This window comes from Malaclemys terrapin, chromosome 13 (genome assembly GCF_027887155.1).
Source record: "Malaclemys terrapin pileata isolate rMalTer1 chromosome 13, rMalTer1.hap1, whole genome shotgun sequence".
NCBI classification, from domain to species: Eukaryota; Metazoa; Chordata; order Testudines; family Emydidae; genus Malaclemys; species Malaclemys terrapin.
Window position 1 is genome coordinate 39,920,626 of NC_071517.1, and position 21,799 is coordinate 39,942,424.

The 21,799-nt window shown below is 48.6% G+C and overlaps 2 protein-coding genes across 6 annotated transcripts in view; one reads left to right on the forward strand and one right to left on the reverse strand.

The window, feature by feature from the left end:
• The window catches only part of LOC128847462 (zinc finger protein 345-like), a 430,467-nt gene that overhangs the window by 91,647 nt on the left and 317,021 nt on the right, over window positions 1–21,799 (reverse strand). The window lies entirely within an intron of this gene.
• LOC128847452 (zinc finger protein 420-like) overlaps window positions 10,066–21,799 on the forward strand; it is a 32,450-nt gene continuing 20,716 nt past the window's right edge. For all 5 annotated transcript variants that reach the window (XR_008446898.1, XR_008446897.1, XM_054046862.1 and 2 more), the window contains exon 1: window positions 10,066–10,336. The gene's annotated coding sequence lies outside the window, so the exon portion shown is untranslated. The remainder of the gene's footprint in view (window positions 10,337–21,799) is intronic.

Here is a 21,799-nt window from a genome sequence, read left to right on the forward strand (position 1 = left end):
GCCGTCGCTCCAGCGCTGTCCGAGGCCGCTCCTGGGCGCTGAATCCTCTGGGCAGGCCTACGCAGGGCTACATTACTGCTCCAGCCAAGAGACTGAATGCGGTGAAATATTGTACAGACACCCCCTCCCCCCCTCAAACTCTGCTTCTCACATTTTGAATATGTAAAAGTGTCTTTTATCAGTTTCTATGTCTATGTGAAATCATTCACTGCAGCTCATTTCTCTTATATAACGTGCTGAGTTGCTAACTCCCTCCCAGAGCCCATATATCCGCAACCCCTCCTGTACCCCAATCCCCTGCCCCAGGTCAGAGCCTACACCCCTCACTCAAACTCCCCATAGCCTGCAACTCTCCTGCACCCCAACTCCATCCCAGAGCCTGCACCCCAAAAAGGGCTGGATTAACCTTTTGTGGGCCTGGTGCTAAACATATTTGGGATCCCCCATGGGGGAAATGGGGACATGGGGCAGGGGGGCAGAGTCCTCAGAGCGACTGGCTGGCCGAGGGCAATAGGAGATGAGATGGGTCATGGCATGGCAGGGACAGCCCCGTTCCACCCAGCGCAGTACAAGGGCACTGTTTACAAACAGGGAGCTGCCAGACACACACTGGCCAGCCTGGCCCTGTGCTCCCATCATGCTTCTTCCCCTTCGGGGCAGTCCCATGCTGCACCATGCTACCCCCCCCCCGCGCCCAGCACCCCTCTGACTCCCTACGCCCAGTGCCACACCACCCAGAGACCCCCACAAACAGGCATGCCCAGTGCCCTCCCACTGCCCACTCCCCCACCCACTCAGAACCCCCTCACAGATCCTCTCACGGCCCAGAATCCCCTAGCTGGAGACCCCCCACAGCCCTCCCACAACTTCACAGTGCCCTGCACCTCCCCGCCCAGAGCCCCCCCCCACAGATTCCCTCACTGCCCAGTGCCCCCCACCGCCCCACTGCCATAACTGCACAGTGCCCCGCACAGAGCCCCCACACTTCCCAGCACCCCGACACATGCACATCTCCCCCACTGCACAGCTCCCCAACACACACAGATCTCCCCAACCCCCACTGCACAGCACCCCTGCCCAGAATCACCAGAGACCTACTGTCCCAACCCTAACCCCCAGCCACAATAACCGGCCCTGATGGGAGGTGACTGTGTCTGCTAGGCTGAGCCGGCAGCTCAGCCAGAGCTGGTCCTGGGGCAGGATAACTCCGGCCCCTTGGGGGTGCAATCAGCCAGGCTGGAACAGAAGCAGAGCCTACTTGGGCCAGGCTCCTGCAGGATCCACATGCCTGGCAGGACCCAACTCAGCCTCCACCCCACCCCTTCCCCTGTGACTGGCTGAGACTGGCCCAGGCTCTGCACCAGTCCCAGGTGATTCTTTCCCTGAGGAGGCAGGTGGGGCCCCACAGGTCCCAGGCAGTGGAGACAGCTCAGAGCTGGAGCAGTGCTGGGGAGTGGGGCAGATCCCTGGGACGTGACTCCCGAGATTCCACCCACTAGGGTGACCAGACAGCAAGTGTGAAAAATCGGGACGGGGGTGGGGTGTAATAGGAGCCTATATAAGAAAAAGACCCCAAAATTGGGACTGTCCATATAAAATCGGGACATCTGGTCACCCTACCACCCACACCCATTGGCCCCGTGGCCAGCAGCCCTGCCAAGCCCACATGGTGGCCCCCAGCTGCTGGGTGACGAGTCCTCTACAGCAGCAGCATAACCAGGTTCTAACGTCAGGGATTGATTGTATTATGTATAGTAAGTGTTTAATCTAAAAATCAGGTAGTAGGGTTTACAATGCTTTAACAAGAGATTATGCTATTACCATTATCCAGTCAACTTGCACACTACTGTTTTGAATTAGTGATAATTCAGAGAGAGAGAAAGAAGAAAGCTGAATTTAGAGAATAATTATTAACCAGATTCTTGGTTATTCACCAGCCACTTTGCTCCAGTCCATAGCACAAAGCACCATAAACCCAGTAGGATCTGGCCAAGGGAATATTCACCTCAAATTGGTATCTGCTACACTCCCCCCACCCCCTGCCCCATTCCCAGTCACCACTATTCAGCAGGGCCGCCCGGGGGGGGCAATTTGCCCCACAGACCCGAAGTATGTCGGAGGCTCCCCTCGCCTCCGTCCTCCCCCATCCCATCCCCGGCGTCCTGGATGCGGCGCGCTGAGGGTCTGGGAGAGGGTGTAAGAAGCATTTTAAGGGAGGGGCCGGGCACCTCCCCAGCCCCATCCCAACCATCACCATCACCCAGCAACAGCCCATTATGTAATTGCAAATGTATACATACCATTAAAGCATGTGATGTTTTTAAATAATGTATTTAGTGTTTTTTCAAATTATTACAAATTAATTTTTGAATGTATTTCACTGGTTATTTTTTACATTTCCAAATACATGTTACTGTAGTATTGCAACTTTAATTTATGGAAGGGGCCCCCTAAATTGCTTTGCCCCAGGCCCCCTGAATCCTCTGGGCGGCCCTGCTATTCAGGATATAGCTAAGTGAAGAGGTGGCATGTCTGAAGCATTTAGCAGGCCATTGAAAACTAGTATAGAGTTATGTAGCTAGCCCTGAGAACATTCCTTAATTCTGAGCAGCTAGTAAGCAATGAGACAAAGGAGACATAACTCAAACCTTAAAGACAGGTTCCCTCTTTCCTTCACAAACTGCACTAAGCACAGTTTAGATACTGTATCTCAGGGGTAGGGTAGGCAACCTATGGCACCCGTGCCGAAGGCAGCACACAAGCCGATTTTCAGAGGCACTAACACTGCCTTGGTCCTGGCCACCAGTCTGGGGGGGGGGGGGAGGGAGACGGGTGGCTCTGCATTTTAATTTAATTTTAAATGAAGCTTCTTAAACATTTAAAAACCTTATTTACTTTACATACAGCAATAGTTTAGTTATACATTATAGACTTATAGAAAGAGACCTTCTAAAAATGTGAACATGTATTGCTGGCATGCGAAACCTTAAATTAGAGTGAATAAATGAAGACTCGGCACACCACTTCTGAAAGGTTGCTGACCCCTGCTGTATCTGATCCACAGTATCTGTCACACTTCTGGGTCTCAGGGAAATGAGTACACTTTGTGTGTAAAAGAGTGCACTAAAGTATTTCTCTCTTAAAAAAAAAAGTCTTTGACATTCTATCCTAAATTTTTGCACAAAACCAGTGATGTCCATGAGAGGTCTGCGCATAGATCAATGCCAGTATATAGTAGCCTCCAACATTTTTACAGCTTTCCAGTGTTTTATAGTGAGACATTCCAGGGCCGCCCAGAGGATTCAGGGGGCCTGGGGCAGGCCAGGTCTGAGATGATGCACATACATTGCTTAAGCAGGTACAGTTTCAGCTGCATGGCCCTCAATTTGTGAATCCCTGAAGAGGATTTAGAAATTGAACATTTATTAAGGATCTAACCCTCCCACAGAGAGAACAGGCATCAGCTCTGCCCAATGACCAGGGGGGATGACTCTCTCGCAGGTCAGGCAGGTTTCAAACCCTGAAGGTTTAGAGTCTGTTTGTCATGAAGCATCTTGTCCCGCCTCTATCAGGGGGGTGGGGTGGGGGGGGTTGTATTTTTTTTTTTGAACATCCAAGTTAAAGAAATTAAAGGGATAAAGAGGGTGAAAAGAGATTTTTTTTCCCCCAGCAAACTAGTTGAGAATAGGCCTTTGAAGATCAGAGAAAGCAGTGGGTCAGACATTCACCAGGTTTTGTCTCACTATCATGGTTAATAAGAGGGAACTGCAAGGGGAGAAATAAATTTCACCCACTCTACCTGTTATGCCCTCACGCGGGAGCCTAAGGAGATATAGGGTGCATGTGCACCCCCAGACAATGCTGTTCAAAAAGACCAAACCTCACTCATAAGGCACATATGCACCTACAGTGGGATTCATACAGACACATACCCGAAGAAGAAACTGAAGTTCATTTTTAACTTTAATCATTATACTTTTTATAGATTGTGTCAGAAATAAAGGAAGTGTCCCTCAACTACACATCAAAATATACGTGCAATATGATTTAACTGAACTATGCCTTGCCACGACCAGACATGCCACACTCAGTAGAGAAATAAACTCTATCACCCAGAACAGTGGCACTCAACCTTTCCAGACTACTGTATCCCTTTCAGGAGTCTGATTTGTCTTGCATACCCGCAAGTTTTGCCTCACTTAAAGACTACTTGCTTACAAAATCAGACATAAATATACAAAAGTGTCACAGCACACTATTATTGAAAAATTGCTTACTTTCTCATTTTACCATATAATTCTAAAGTAAATCAATTGGAATATAAATATTGTACTTATTTTTCAGTGTATAGCATATAAATAAGTATAAGCAAGTCACTATCTGTATGAAATTTTAGTTTGTACTTACTTTGCTACTGATTTCTGTAGCCTGTTTTAAAACTAGGCAAATATCTAGATTAGGGTTACCATATGTCTGGATTTTCCTGGACATGTCCAGCATTTTGGGCCTCAAATCCCCGTCCGGGAGGAAATCCCAAAAAGCCGGACATGTCTGGGAAAATAGAGAGGGAGGGACCGGCAGTCCCTTCAGGAGAGGAGAAGAGGACAAGACTGTCCCTAGCATATATGATTAAAAAAAGAGGTGAGACACACCCACCCACTATCAATGCAACAAGGAGGGAGAACAGTAGCTGGGGCCAACAGAGAAGGTGCAATGTAACCCTTCTGTACCCACGACTGATGTCTAAAAAGCATCAGTCACTCTGCAGATCAGAGAAAGAAAGAGCAGCCAGTATTGAGACAGATAGGATCCTTATGACCTGTATAGGAGAAGTGCACTTCCTTAATAAACTGTAGCAGTTTTCCAATAGAGTTTTCTTATGGACTTATTTATTAAGCAAAAATTAAGATTAGGCGTCTGATTTCAATTATGTAAATTTTCAGTTTTAGTTAACTGTGGAACTATTGCAGGTACTTTTATTTTACTCCTGCCTTCATAAAGAGCTACAGAGTTATAACAGATAATTACAGAGACTAAAGTACATGTTTTAATATAATTAGGACCAGGCCACCCAAGATGAAAACTACACCATGGAAGAGTCCTACAACCCGGTATTTGAGGCCAATCCCTTTATCAATAGGAAGACCAAGAAGACCAGCACCATTCATATTCTGGTTTTGGATAAAACACCTGATATTGCCTACATCATAGAAACCTTCCTCCCTCCAAGCCTACACCCCACTACCCCCTGTTGTCAGATGCTAGATTATGCTATTACCATTATCCAGTCAACTTGCACACTACTGTTTTGAATTAGTGATAATTCAGAGAGAGAGAAAGAAAAAAGCTGAATTTAGAGAATAATTATTAACCAGACTCTTGGTTATTCACCAGCCACTTTGCTCCAGTCCATAGCACAAAGCACCATAAACCCAGTAGGATCTGGCCAAGGGAATATTCACCTCAAATTGGCATCTGCTACACTCCCCCCGCCCCCCCAGCCCATTCCCAGTCACCACTATTCAGGATATAACAATCGTCCAATAGATCAATTTGGCACATTAGCCAGGAGGAAGCAGATCGTGAGTGTTTTGGACCACAAACCCCATCCCTCCTGATTCGCAACCCCATGGACCAGTGACAGGTGCATGAGCAGCCAAGTCATTGGAAATAAGCAAGGAGGAAGCCAGTGAAAAAAGTGAAAGTGGCGATTCTGGAATCACCTTGGGTTCAGAGACATGCTCTGTACCCCCAACCCTTACCTCCCTTTTTCACAGATTCACACACAAAAAAGTGAAACAGCGTGCCTCAATCATCCAATAGGTTAGGGTGACCAGACGTCCCGATTTTATCGGGACTGTCCCGATATTTCCTACTTTGTCCCGCGTCCCGACCGATGTTCAGTCGGGACTAGGGTGACTAGATCGCAAGAGTGAAATGTCAGGACACATTGGGCGAGTGGGGCAGTGGGAGGGGACAGGACGACAATGACAGACACAGGTGCACAGAGCCATGAGAGGGGGCTCTAGCAAGCTGCGAGAGGGGTTCTACGGCCCCTGCTGCAGCCCGCACCACAAGCCACAGGGCAAGGACACCTATTGAATTCAATGAGAATTTTGCATGTGAATTGATGTACCTAGTTCTGAGATTATAAAGCCAGAAGGGATCTGGTGATCACCTGGTCTCACCGTCTGTATAGCACAGACATAGAACTTTCCCAAAATAATGCCTAGAGGATAGCTTTTAGAAAAAGCTTTTAGAAAAAGACCATAACCCTTAGTATATTGTTAATCGTTAATTACTCTCACCATTGAAAAGGTATGCCTTATATCCAGGAGGAATTTGTCTAGCTGCAACTTCCAACCGTTGGCTCCTGCTCTACCTTTCTCTGCTAGACTGAAGTGCCCATTATTAACTATTTGTTCCCCATGTAGATACTTACAGTCTATAACCAAGTCACTTCTTAACCTTCTTTTTCTTAAGCTAAATAGATTGAGGTCCTTGAGTCGATCGCTATAAGGCATGTTTTATAATCCTTTAATCAGTCTTGTGACTCTTCTCTGAACACTCGACAATTTATCAATATCCTTCTTAAACTGTGCACACCAGAACTGCACACAGTATTCCAGCAGTGGTTGCACCAGTGCCAAATACAGAGATAAAATAACCTCTCTACTCCTGCTTGAGATTCCCCTATTTAGGCATCTGGTCACCCTATTTCTGTATGCATTTCCCCAGGTTTTTTTGTAAAAATCAAAACTGAACTGCCCCAGAAATTCTGGCATGTGGAATCATCGTGAAACTCGCATGGCTCCAACCCTGCTGATGAACCTTTAGATCCACTGCACAGACTTCTGCCACTTGAGCTAATGGAGTAAGTGATGGCAGAGGGAGTAGGTTGTCATCCTATATGTGATAGATCAGCTCTATAGGGGGATGAAACACTTTTTTTGCCACTGCGTTTCACAGATATCTGCTGACAGAAGAGGAACTGTGAAACTCAGGAATGCTGGGTCTATTCCAGGCTCCTGAATGGAGTGGTCTCTAGTAGTCAAAGACCCTTCTTCCCCGTCCCCTCCAGTCTATGTCTATCCTATTGCTGTCTAACCAGCCCCAGCTCCTCATCTGATTTCAACTGCCCCCACTACCGCTCTGGATTCCTTGTCCCAGTTTCCTGCAATTATTAGACCTGCAATACTTTTCACAATGAACATCAGCGGGGGATAAACTGGGAGTTTAAGAATATTTGGAAAACAATTTTAGAATAACATTCAGTGCTGTGGTTTAAAAGAAAAAAAAACCTGTTAAAACTCATAACTTAGCAGTATTCAGTGTTTGAAAAAAAAACAACTTTTAGGAGCTATGGGATACAAGTTAAGAATGTTGAAACAGGAAGATGTTATGCTTAGTTACCATTTGGGCAAGGCGGCGTGCAATGTAATACTTGCAAGATTTCACTGTAATGTTTTACAATATATAGCAGTGCAATACTGATTCCATTGATATTGTTGAGCAATTCATGCTGATTTTATTTCAGCCCACATCTTAATAGTTTTGAATACTATAGATCACAATTTTCAGCTCAGTTGGTCTGAACATGCAGAGCTTTAAAACTGCTATGCTCTAAACTGTATATTAACTACAGTTTTATAAACCTGCATGTCCGAGAACTGTGTGCCACTACTACTAGACAGTGGCACAAGGCAATTCAGTGTGAACCACAGAAATGTAGGAGTGGAAGGGACATCAACAGGTCACCTAGTCAAACCCCTGCACTGAGGCAGGACTGAATAATAACAACACTAGACCATCCTTGACAGGTGTTTGTCTAACCTCTTAAAAAACTCCAATGACTGCTATTCCATAACCTCTCTAGGTAATTTGTCCAGTGTTTAACTACCTTTACAGTTAGGAAGTTTTTCCTAATGTCTAACCTAAATCTCCCTTGCTACAATTTAAGCCCATTGCTTCTTTTTCCTGCATGTCCTGAGTGGGACGGGGGTGAGTCCAGGCAGTGGGAGTGGGGGGAGGGAGGTCGAGGAAGTCGGTGGGTGTGTGGGGATGGACCAGGGGAAGCAGGGTGGAGGAACTGAGGGGGACAGGACTGGGACTGGGGGAGTCTGGCGGGCTAAGGGGGATGGGACAGGACTGGGATGGGGGGAGCAGAGTAGGGGCTGAGGGGAGTATGAATGGAACAGGGTAGAAAGCTGTGTAGAGTGGGGCGGGGGAGACAATGGGGCTGGGCTTGGGAGGGTCGGGGGGTTGGGGAGAGGGACAGGGTCTGGAGGGGATGAGACAGAGGGGAGCAGGACTGGAATGGGAGGAAGTTGAGGGGGTGGGACAGCAGGGGGAGCGATGGGGGTGGGATGACGGGAGAGGCTGAAGAAGAGATTTGGGGTAGGGCAGGGACTGAGGGCAGTGGGTTCAGGGTGGGAGGTACAGGGGGGACTGCCGGGGAGGCTGAGGGAACAGGGTCAGGGTGGGGTCTGAGGGCAGTGGGTTGAGTCTACACTGGCACCTCTCAGCATTGCTGTGCCGGGCGGCAGACCTGCGCCAGCACTACCCTGGCAATGGAAGAGTCCTCAGTGGAAACCACTTTGGCCTCAACAGGGATAACAGCAAATCTGGACAGAGCAGATTGGTGTCAGGATGGGTTTGGGTTTTTATTTATTTTTTTTTTAAGTGAAAAAGTTTGAGTCTGAGCAAAGGCTGCAAACTTCCCTTTGGAAACCTCTGCTGATCTTTTGCCCCAGGGACTAAAAACAGCCTGGAATCTGGGACAGATTTCCACATCTATGCAGGGTGAGATGATCGGGGGGAAGGACTGTGGGGGAGACTGTTGGAACAGGGGCAGGGACTGAGGATAGTTGATTGAGGGTGGGAAGCACAGGGAGGACACTGCGGGGGAGGCTGAGGGAACCGGGTCCGGGTGGGGGCTGAGGGCAGTGGGTCTGAGGGGAGTCCCCCCTAGAGGGACCTGCCAGGGGGCCAGGTGAGCCCAGCAGTGCTTACCTGGAGCGGCTCCCAGGATGCATCCAGCAGGCAGGTCCCGCTCTGGCTCCTAGCCTAGGGGGGTCGCATCGCTGGCGGGTTGGGTCAGGTGTAGCGACGGAAACCGGTGCAAAACGGGAGGGTTTCTATACATGTCGTCACACCGGCTATTGTGGCTGGGGGTTAGGGTGTCGGAGAGTAGGTCTCTAGTGCGTCTGTGGGGCGGTGCTGTGCAGTGGGGGTTGGAAAGATCTGTGTGTGTTGGGGGGCTGTGCAGTGGGGGAGATCAGTGTGTGTCGGGGTGCTGCGAAGTGTGGGGGGTCTGTGCGAGGCACTGTGCAGTTGCGGCATTGGGACAGTGGGGGGCATTGGGCAGTGAGGGAATCTGTGGGGGAGCTCTGGGTGGGGAGGTGCAGGGCACTGTGCAGTTGTGGGAGGGCTGTGGGGGGTCTCCAGCTAGGGGGCACTGGGCAGTGAGAGGATCTGTGGGGGGATTCTGAGTGGGTGGGGGAGTGGTCTGTGGGAGGGCACTGGGCATGGGGGTTTGTGGGGGTCTCTGGGTGGTGTGGCACTGGGCATAGGGAGTCAGAGGGGTGCTGGGCAGGGGGGTAGCACAGGGGCTTGGGGGATGACAAGAGGTGGGGGCAGCATCCGACATACTCATGGGGGCCCCCGTGGAAAATTGCCCCACTTGCCCCCGCCCCGGGCAGCCTTGGCCCTGGCCCTGGCCCTGCAACACTTGTATAGGATAGAGAAGAGCTGTGGTGATTAAGCTTTGATAGGCTAGGAATTGGAGGCCTGTGCCTTTAACACCCCAGTCCTAGGAACCCGCCCTCTGCTCCGGGGCTGACATGTCACATGCAGCCTCCTGTGAGCAGAAAGAAAACAGACTCTGCACTCCCGACACCCCTAGATTAGCGAGCACAGTGGGTGACTCATCCCAGGGGGTCACTGTTCCTCCCTCTCCCCTCCCTAAACAGGGGTTTTGTCCCTGCACGGGGTCTGGCAGCGTCTCCCCCCCCGGCTTAACCCCGGCTCCCACCCCCGAGTTTTCCCCTTCAGCTCCTCTTCTGCCGCTCGCTACAGTAGCTTGAGCCTCCCCGCCAGTAAATTACTGTCTCCTGCTCAGACCCTGACAGCCCCCGCTGCGCTTTGCCCCCTTAATCCTTTTAAACCCCCCCAAAGAGGAGGCAGCAAATCCTAGGCAGAAGTAAGGGCAGAGAGAGGGCAGTGGCTACAGCGAAGGGTACTGGGCATGCTCAGTTCGGTGCGCATGCTCAGTACACCCAAGTAGGGCATTGGGAGCGAGAGCTGTGTGTGTCGGTTCACCCCGCTCGCAGGGAAGGTAAGAGACACCGGCCCCGTCACCCCCGGGCTGCTCCCAGCGGAGCTGGCTGCGATTCCCTGCCCGGGGCCCGGGAAAACTGCCGCCAGCTCCCGGTGTGTGCGGGGCGGGGGAGCCCGGCCGGGCCGTGCTGGGGCTGGGACAGAGGCATGTGGGGGCGGAGGGGGGGGGAGCCGGGGTGCGGGGGGTAAAACACCCCCCGATGGGGTGAGCCAGCTGCAGTGGTTGCAAAAATAAGGGGGGTGGGGCAGAGGGGCTTTTCCTGCCCCCTTGCCAGGATCTCAGCTCCCATTTCCCAGGGCCGTGTCCTTAAAGGCCCAGTGCATCGCAGAGCCTGGACAGGGCCCCTCTCCTGTATAAGATGCTACTGAGCTGCTAAAGGAGACTTGATCCAGGGAAATATTTACAGCCCCCCACGAAAAAATATCATTGTCACAGGTACTTACTTTTAGTGTTTAAAAGAATCCAGTTCACAGTTTCTATGTCTGTGTAAAGCCGCCCAGCGCTTCATAAATGTGTCTTAGCCAGGGTGCCTGGTCCCCTGCGTTTGACTCCTCTTGGAATCCAGTCTGTGCAGTTTCACGCCTTTAAATTAGTTCCTTTAAAAATATTATTCATATTACTCAGAGCTCTTCATCCTAAACTTTATTAACATTGTGCAGAGGGACGTCATTGTGCCATGGAATTCATATTTTTAATAGCAAATAATCATGTGAAATATTAACAGTTGCTCGTAGCTTGACAATCACATCTCAGGGTGACACTGTTAACAATTCCTGTTTTTATTGCACTATTGTAATTTGAGTTCAGTGCTGACTGATTTAAATACATAAATAAATTTTGTTTTTCTTTTATTACCTTGTTGTGTCTGGACCTTTGGGGCGTACTAACTTCATGCTTTTACAGCTACCCCTTCCAAAGGATCCATATATCTAGAATGGCTGTACAATCCTGTAACATTCAATGCCATTTTGCACTTCCGGGAACATGTGATATCCCCACCACCACTTGTAACTGAAAATTGATTTTAAAACCTTATTTGTGTGAGTAACCCCCCATCCTGCACACATAGAAGTGCACATCTTACTCTTCTGGGACTTCATTTATTGCATACATCAATGTTGATTTTTCTACTGCATTGTTTATACTTCTAATGGCCTATTTAAAGTTCACAGCCTTTTATGGATGCTACGTTTTTTGGTGTGATACATTTCAGGGATGTTCTTCATTATGACAAAGGTACTGATTTGTGCGGCCAAAGTCATTTTTTAAAATGAACTGTTCTGTTTCTCCTTTGCATTGGTCAAGCAGGAGGATACAGTGCTGACCTTACCTAGTTTACCTTTTGGTGAAACTAAAGTGCTTTGCCTCTTTTATGTTTTCACACTGGGATAGCTAATGCAGATTAGTTACCCCCTGGTATAAACACCCATTGTCTTAGACACAGACTATACTGCTGATTCAGATGTTAAATGACCCATTATTGTTCATGGGCTGAAAACTCTGATACTGATTGTGTGCCTCTTACTACTGCTCCTTTGCCAGGTGTTGCATTTGAATGTTCTCACCCACTTGTGGGGGGCCTCTTGGAAAACAAGTTAAAGCATTTAAAACTAAAGGAACTAACAGGGGATTCCACTGCCCCCCGCACCAATTTCTCTAATTTCCTTCCCTTTACTCATTGAGGGCTTGTCTGCATGGTCTGACCCTAAAGATGTGAAGTTAATGCACCTAAGAGCTGGTCTACACTACGGAGGGATACATCTAAGTTACCCAACTTCAGCGATGTGTATAATGTAGCTGTAGTCGATGTACTTAGATCTACTTACTGTGGTGTCTTCAGTGTGGTGTGTTGACGGGAGATGCTCTGCCGTCGATTCCCCTTGCGCATCTCGTTGAGATGGAGTATCGGAGTGGATTTATCGCGTCTATACTAGACACGATAAATCGATCTCACTGGATCGATCGCTGGCTGTCGATCCAGCCGGAAGTGTAGACAAGCCCTTAGTTTAAGCGCTTTAAACCCCTGTGTGGATGCTCTCATTCAGAAGTCAGGTGGCCTTAATTTTGACAGTGGCAGTCAGGGCAACCACAGACAAGTTCAGGAGACCTTCCCCCAAATACTATTAATTATCAGGCCTTTGATCTCTTCCTGAAGAGTTTTAAAGTTTTGTATAGTCCAGGTGTAACCCACAGTAGCTTTTCTAAGTCCAAAGAGAAGGAGCGAAGTAGTGAGTTCCAAACCCGGAGACTGACGTGCTTCCAGCCGCCCAGCCTCAGTCACACCCAGTTGCCCTCCTCCGTTTTTTGTCTCTTTCCTGGGCAAACAGGTCACCTGGCCTCCCCCTCTCTCTTTGTTCTCCAACACCTTTGCCTGGCTCCTTGCAGAGGGATGGCTTTGTCCACCACTAACCAGGATACAGAGTGTTCAACCATTCTCTGTTCCCAGGCAGCCAATCTGCAGTCACCCCTGCTCTCTCGGGGTCTCCACAATGATCACACACCTGTATCCCACCACCTCGATGCTTGAGTAACACATTGGGGAAACTGAGGCACACACACAGTATTCCGAGAAAACATTAAGAACATCCCCCTTCGTCACACCCTGGGATATCTGTGGGCAGCTCGGCACAAGAGCATGCTCATGGCTGCTGTGTGGGAAGGGTTTGCTGATAATGCTGAGAAGTGTTTTGAAAGGAAGGAGACCCTGACGTTCTTCACATCCAATGAACCCAGGTGCTTCTGCTACATGTAGCCACATTAGAGACAGGGCTAGATTCAAAATGGCACATAGGCACCCAGACCCCAGGCTAAACACATAAATCTGGGATTAGGAGCCTAAATCCCAGTTTAGGGTCCGCTGAGACATACAAATCTCCTGACGAACCCCCTGGATGCCGAAGCTCACTCAGCAGCAGCTATATTTTCAGAGTAAAAGTACCTTAGTTTCTGCCTCTGAGCATGTGCCCTGCTGCCTTCTAAAGGGCATCTGGACCTAGATCTCGGTAACGGCTACCACTAGGAAATTGTGCTGGCTGCCATTTGTGCTGTAACGCTAGCAAGGAGCCCTGGGAGTTGGGTGGATGTGGGAGGTTTTGCCTGCAGCCCAGAGATATTTTAACAGGGCTTGACAAATAACCCCAGTGGCCTCGCAGGGAGAACTCCATGAGCAGAGCCCTGGCTGGAGCAGACATAAAGGGGTTTTGTCTAGAGACCAGTGACAGGTTAATTTGGCCCCTCGAATCACCTGAAGGAACTGACAAAGCACTGACAAGTGACACCTCTGGGATCCGAGGTAGGGGAGCAGACCTTGCGGACCAGGCTCAGGGCTAGTAGCCAACGAGCCTGGTGTGTAGACAAGAGACTATCTCTGCTAAACTGCTGCCTGATGCAATCTCTTACCAGAGCGAATCACACACAGAGTCACTGTCACCGTGAAATGTATCTTGTGATGTTCTGAGCAGCCTCTCTAGGAGCAGGACTCCCTCACCCCAAAATCCCTGTTGATATTGGGGACTCTGGACAATTGTGGGTCTCCATAGGAACGCCCCTCCCTGGGATCTGGACGTCTCCTTTCATTGTCCCATTGACTCGATGACATTTATGGATGATGCCCCCATAGTGCTGTGGCCAGGGGACATGGAGGCTCTGAGGGGCAGGGTCCGGGGCAGGGAGGTTTCAGTGGAATGGGTTTATTGGTAGGGCCCAGAAGGATCTGGAGCGGTGTATCTTAGAGGTGAGTTCTTCTTCTTCCAGGTCTTTTTTCTCTTCTTTCTCCTCGTCTTCTTTTTGGACTCCAGGTTACAGAGTGAAACTTGAGTCCTGCTTAGCTGTACCTTAACCAATCATTTTACTAAAATTTTACTAACCAATCCTAACATTGTAACAAAATTCTCCCTTGAATCATACCCCACCCCCTTAATTAATTTACACCTACCAAAATCAATTATGTAACAGACAGAAACAATCAAAGAACCAGACAGAGATCATACAGACAAACAATAGGGAAGTGGGGACCATAGAGACAAAACAATAAAGAAATGAGGGTTTCCCAACCACAACTATTGATAAGTGGTTTGGAATGCTACCAAGCTAAGTTTTCTTTAACCATCTTAAGATCTACAAAAACAACAAAAGAGTCTGGTGGCACCTTAAAGACTTCGGATGCATCCGAAGAAGTGAGGTTTTTACTCACGAAAGCTTATGCCCAAATAAATCTGTTAGTCTTTAAGGTGCCACCAGACTCCTTGTTGTTTTTGTAGATACAGACTAACACGGCTACCCCCTGATACTTTACATCTTAAGATCTGTTTCTTTATCTGGTGATAGTGGGGGCTATTAGGACAGGGTCTCCTTTTTAACAGCCTGATACTACATTGATTTAATGCAATTTAGATGGAATGTGGTGATGTGACTTCCTGCTTCTTAGCTCATGGCTCCTGCTCTCCTAATATGGCTGCAGACAAAGGCAGTAGGCCTCACAATGTGGCTACAGGAAAAGGCCTTATCCTTACAGGAGCAATCAGTGGAATCCCTCATTCACGGCATCAGGAAGGGAATTGCACTCGATGCAGTAACTGGTCACAGGGATGGTAAGAGATACAAGCAATGGTAGCCCCTCTGCCCCATGGGGTAGGAGAGCATGAGGCACTGAACATTTTTCCTGGAACGAGTGTTGGGGGTGAGCAGGGGACTAACCCCTCAGGGATCAGAAGCTACAAGGCAAATATCCACAGGCATCCTGGCTGCCCAGGGCCCTGGTCTGATTTACGTGCAGGATTCAGATCTCAGCCACACTGGTGACAGACCAGAGTCACTGCTGGGTATGTCAGGGGAGGTGAGTGCAGATGGGCCAATGGGATCAGCCTCTGTCTGCCGTTACCAGCTTTGCCCGTTACTTTGGTGTACACTCATTTATTAGGGTTACTCTTCGGGGGGGGGAATTCTGTAATTCTATCAATGTACTGCTTGTGTCACTTGTGTTCTTATAGAGTGCTCTACTTCTCCCTGCTGCAAGTCCCCTCCCAATGGAGCTATTGTGCAGGACCTAGGTTTCCCAGTGCTGGGTTCTTCCAGCCCCAGAATCAGATGCGCGCACACACACACAGGACCGGGTTAATCATTACTCCCAAGCTGACCCCTTATATATCCCTAGACTCAGCAGGCTGGGTCGAGCAGCACCTCCAAGCTCCCACCCTCATATGCCCCAGGTTCAGCACGTCCCTGTCTCCACTTTCACGTTACAGTCGTTCTGGTAGTAACCCACTTGATGAGCAAACCCCGCAGGATTTTTGGGTGCTGCGGGGATCTTTAGTTTAGGTACGAGGAGGAGCGTTGCTGCAGCACAACTGGGGTAGCCAAAAACACCCACGGGCAGTGAGGGGCAGGGAGAGGGAGAGAGAAGCAACCAGCTTAACCATGAAAGTTATTTATGGCCAGGTAATAACCATAGGGGAGCCAAACAAAACAGTTATAATATTAAATCTAACTTAAATTTGATTATAAAAGTCAGGTTTAGAAAACTATAACTGATCACACAGGTCAGGGTCAGAAGGCTATACCGAGAGAGAGGGAGAGCTGGGTTCTCACCACTCCATGGTGCTTGAATCGATAAGGTCTCTCAGGTGATGGTGGTAGCTGAGGGTCTGGAGTGCTGGAGACAGGCAGAGCCCCCAGCATGATCAGTCAGGAGAAGATGAAGTCCCAATGGAACTGATGCAGATTTTGGATCCAGGCATCAGAACACTTACTTGAGTGTGGGTAGGGGATTTTTTAGGGAACAACAATGGTCCAAGGGAGAACACTAGATTTGTTTATGTGTAAACTAATGGCTCAAGGGCGTGTACCAAAGTTGTTTTGTTCAAGCTAGACAATAGGAACTGACCATTCCTGGTTATGGGTGGTGTTCCTTCCAGGAAGCTCACAATCCAATTAGGCAGCGTCAATATTTTGGATACCAATAAAGGATTTATTAAAGCTAATGTAAAAAAAATTACATAACACACAGGTTAAGAAAAGTGTGTGTACATCTGGGTTTAGTGCTTAGATTATCCAGAAATACAAAGTTCATTTTAAAAGTCAAAGATAATGAAGTACATAATTAGCAATAACTCAAATTTAGGGGAATAAATTCAACAATACAGTTTAGATATTAGAATCCGAATACTTGGGTTCATCACTCATAATAAGTTATACAGAGAGTTGTTGTCAAAAGCAAATATATCAATGAGCGTAAATTGTCTCTCAGTAATTGAGAATTTGCAGGCGTGGATTCATTAACATCTGGAGCAGAGATTCCCCCATGATGCATTGCTTCCCTGTTTTTCTGGTCCCAGAGTTCAGTGCAGTTCTTACCTTGCAATCTCTGGTCTCCAGTCTGTATGCTAATGTGACAATGCGGTTCTGGTGGAACCCAACTGAGAGTGCCAACTCAGGACAAATTGCTCAAACAGGGCAGTTACAGCCCAAGGCTGGGGTTTTTTCCACCTCTAAGGCAAACCAAACCAGCCAGACTAGGAGGACTTCGGTCTCACCCCCTGGCTAACCGCAAGTCTCACAAGCAATCTCCTTAGACACCCCAGTTTCCCAGTATTACCACCAGTGCCACTCGTTATGGGGACAAATGGTTATGAATACCAATACCCCAGTAAAAGAAAAAGGTTCTCCCGATCCCAAAGGACCAAGCCCCAGACCCAGGTCAATATACAAATCAGATCTTATCCACAAATCACGCTGTTGCCAATCCTTTAGAATCTAAAATCTAAAGGTTTATTCATAAAAGGAAAAGGATAGAGATGAGAGTTAGAATTGGTTAAATGGAATCAATTACATACAGTAATGGCAAAGTTCTTGGTTCAGGCTTGCAGCAGCGATGGAATAAACTGCAGGTTCAAATCAAGTCTCTGGAACATCCCCCGCTGGGATGGGTCCTCAGTCCTTTGTTCAAAGCTTCAGCTTGTAGCAAAGTCCCTCCAGAGGTAAGAAGCAGGATTGAAGACCAGATGGAGATGAGGCATCAGCCTTATATAGTCTTTTCCAGGTGTAAGAACACCTTTGTTCTTACTGTGGAAAATTACAGCAAGATGGAGTCTGGAGTCACATGGGCCAGTCCCTGCATACTGTGCTGAGGTACAAGGCGTATCTGCCTTCTCTCAATGGGTCCATTGTATAGCTGATGGTCCTTTAATGGGCCATCAAGCAGGCTAGGCAGAGCTAACACCATGTTGTCTGGGATGTCACCCAGCAGCATAGCCTAAGTTTGCCATACAGACAGTATAGAGCCAATATTCCTAACTTCAACTACAAAACTGATACATACATATAGACAGCATAATTATAACCAGTAAACCATAACCGTGTCTTAGACACCCCATTTGACCCCCTTTATACAAGATCTGGGTGCCACTACCAGACCTTGGTTGCAACAATGATCTATATGGTCCCAGATTATATCAATAACGTCACACCCCCAACGCAAAATTGATGCAGGAAGGGATGTCACAAACATCACTGACTGCATCCTAAGAGCTCTCCACTCTGGACAATGCATCAGCTACAATATTTTCCTTTCCCCTTATGTGGACTATATCCATTTCATACTCCTGAAGGGCTAAACTCCAACGCAGCAACCTGGAGTTGTTGCCCTTGGCCCTGTGCAGCCAGACCAGAGGGGCATGATCACTCAACACAGTGAATTTTTTATTGTACAAATAGGGCTTAAGTTGCTTGACAGCCCAGACAATGGCATAACATTCCTTTTCAATGGTAGCGTAATTTTGCTCAGTGGGGGACAATTTCTTACTTAGATATGCCACGGGATGTCTCTTCCCTCCTTCCCCCTCTTGCATCAGCACTGCCCCCAGCCCAATATTGGAAGCGTCTGTACATAATAAAAAGGGCTTTTCAAAATCTGGGCTGGCCAAAACAGGCTCCTTGGCCAAAGCGCTCTTTATGCTTTGAAAACCCTGCTCACAGGCCTCTGTCCACAGCACCCGGTCTGGTTTTTCCTTTTTCGTCAGGTCTGTGATGGGAGCAACAATGTCGCTGAATCCCTGCACAAATCTCCTGTAATAGTTGGCCAGACCAATGAAGGATTGGACCTGCTTTTTAGTTCTAGGGGTTGGCCAGTTTTTAATGGCCTCTACCTTTACAGGCTCTGGGCGCAGTTGCCCATTGCCCACCCTGTGCCCCAGGTAGGTCACCTCAGCAGCTCCCATTCTGCATTTAGAAACCTTAACCGTTAGATTGGCCTCCCTGAGCCGGTGCAGCACAATCCCTATGTGGTTCAGGTGATCTTGCCACGAACTGCTGAATACGGCCAGGTCGTCTATATAGGCCCTCGCAAAAGATTCTAATCCCCGTAGGACCTCATTTATAAGTCTCATGAACGTAGCCCCTGAATTTCGCATCCCAAAGGGCAGCACTTTGAACTCATATAGGCCCGATTCCACTATGAAAGCGGATTTTCCTTGTGCCTCGGCATCTAGGGGTATTTGCCAGTACCCCTTAGTCAGGTCCAGGGTGCTTATAAACCTTGCCCCTCCCAGCGTATCCAGTAGATCCTCTATTCTGGGTGTGGGGTAAGGGTCAGGCTGGGTGATAGCATTTAGCTTCCTGTAATCCACACAAAACCTCATGGTCTTATCCTTTTTTGGCACCATCACAATGGGAGAGGCCCAGGGGCTCTGGGATCTGGTGATTATTCCCATTGTCAACATGCTCTCCACCTCTTCCTGGATCTGTCTTTGCATCTCTCCCTTGGCCCTGTAAGCTCTGCTAGGGGCTGGGCGGGGACCCACCGTCTGAATGGAGTGTGTCATCCTATCTGTGAGCCCTGGCCTATTGGAGAATGTTTGCTTGTGGTGTTTTAACAGCCTCAGCAGTTCCTTTCTTTGAGGGGGGGTTAAATCCTCCCCCATCTCAATGCTCTCAAGAGGCGTCTCCTCCTGGCTTTCAGCAACCATGTCAATTAAAGGGGCAGATCCTGCCTCTTCCTCAGCATAACAGATTGTGTTCACATTTACCTCCCTTGAATGGTAGGCCTTCATTCTGTTCACATGCACTGTCTGCACACTTCCCTGGACCTGGGGCTTCCTCACATCATAGGTAACCTCATTAATCCTTTCCACTACCTCCATGGGTCCAGACCAAACATCTTTCATTTTGTTCTTCCTGACAGGATCTAGCACCAACACCATGTCCCCTATTTCAAACGCTCTCTCTTTAGCATCTCTGTCATACCAGGCTTTCTGCGTATCCTGGCTCTCTTTCAGATTCTGCTCAACCAACTTCATCATCTCCTGCAAACTCTCCTTGAATTGAGCCACATACTCGGCCACCGGCTGCTCTGCCTCCTCCACATTACCTTCCCACGAGTCACGAACCAAATCTAGGGGCCCCCGGACCTGCCTCCCATAGAGCAGTTCAAAGGGAGCAAACCCTGTAGACTCTTGGGGCACACTCCTGTATGCATACAATAGATACGGCAGCATAACATCCCAGTCATTCTGGCGTCTATCCACATACATTTTCAACATAGACTTCAGGGTTCCATTGAACCTCTCCACTAGACCATTAGTCTGGGGGTGGTAGGGAGCGGCTTTCAGGTGCTTCACCCCACATAACTCCCACAACTGTTTGAAAACCACAGACATAAAGTTAGACCCACGGTCAGACAATATTTCCTTGGGAAAACCCACTCTGCTGAAAATAGAGAACAAGGCCACTGCCACTGTCTCTGCCTCGATATTAGCCAAGGCTACAGCCTCCGGATATCTGGTAGCAAAATCTACCAACACCAGGATGTATTTCTTCCCATTTCTGGAAGGTTTAGGGAGTGGCCCCACAATATCCACAGCTACTCTGGCAAAAGCTTCCCCAATAATGGGCAGAGGCTGGAGGGGCACCTTGCTAGGCCCCCTTAACCCCTTACGCTTCTGGCACAGCTCACAGCTCCTGCAGTAATCTCTCACTGACCCCGAAAGGTGAGGCCAGTAGAAATTCTGCTCTAGCCTGTCGCACGTTTTGCCTATACCCAGATGTCCTGCAAAGGGACTATCATGAGCCAACTTCAACAAATCATTGCGGTAACTCTCAGGTACCACAAGCTGTTTGCGAGCTGTTGCTTGGGAATTCTTCCTTCCCCTAGGTGGTTCCCTATACAACAGCCCATCCTGCATAAAAAACCTGCCTCTCTCTTCACAGGCTGGGACCTGACTCTGAGCATCATTCCTGGCCCTCTCTAGAGATACATCACTCTGCTGAGCCACAATGAATTCACTCTGGGTTTTGTTTGGATTCAGAATCATCTCTGATATTTCAGATAAACCCTCACTTGATCCATCTTGAGAGGCACTCTCTGTCTGGTTGCTGCCCCCTTCACTGCCATTAGTCAGGGTATCTGCCCCAGCCCCAAATTCTTTCTGTGACCTGGTCACTACATTAACTTGGCCAGGCACCCCCAATATGTTATTTCCTACCAAGACATCAGCCGGAATCAAATCCCGGACAGCAGCCTTCACATCCCCTTTAAAGCCATCCCACTCCAGGTGGATTCTGGCCATCGGCAGGTTCACAGAATACTCGGATAACGCCACTACCGTCACATACTCCCCCGGCAGCATGTCCTCCGGCTTCACCAGATGTCCCTTGACTATAGTTACATCCGAGCCAGTGTCTCGCCATCCCGTGCATTCAACATCATTGACCTTTGCCTCCATGATAAACCTCTCACTCCCCTGCCATGCCTCAGTCCTGACATAACTGGTGAGCTTATCACCTCCTCCCATGCCACTGGAGACGATGGGGTTAACATTAGCTACTGCTGTGCTTGCACCTGAACTTAAGGTGGAGCTGTTGTGGCTTGGTTCAGCCTGAGTGCTCAGGGTAATGGAGTTGGCATTTATCGTGGCATTTGGGGTTGCTGGCTTTGGGCTGCCCTTCAGGGTTGGGCAATCTGGTCTCATGTGGCCCAGCATACCACAGTGATAGCATGTAATCTGTTCCGTCCTGGGATGAGAGTTCCTACCCTCCGGGCCCCCTTGAACTCCTCTAGAAGAGTCAGGGACAGATTTACTTTTAAATCCCTCCCTCCTCTTGAACTGGGGAGAATGGTGATTAGTTTTCCCCGGGGTTTTACACCCTTCTCGAGCCCTGTTTTGGGTATGGGCATCCGCAATCTCTGCTGCCCGTAGGACTGACTCAGGGTCCCTGTCACACACAGCTGCTCTCACATGGTCAGGCACGATATCTAAGAACTGTTCCAAAGTTATCAAATCCAGCAGTTTTTCAAAACTCCCATGCGCCTTGGCCCCCACAACCCACTTTTTAACAAAACCCATCAGCTTATGAGCACATTCTACAAAAGTACAATCCTTAGGCATTTTAAACTCTCTAAACTTAACTCTGTAAGATTCAGGAGTAACCTTGAATCGCCTTAACACAGAATCTTTAAACTGCCCATAA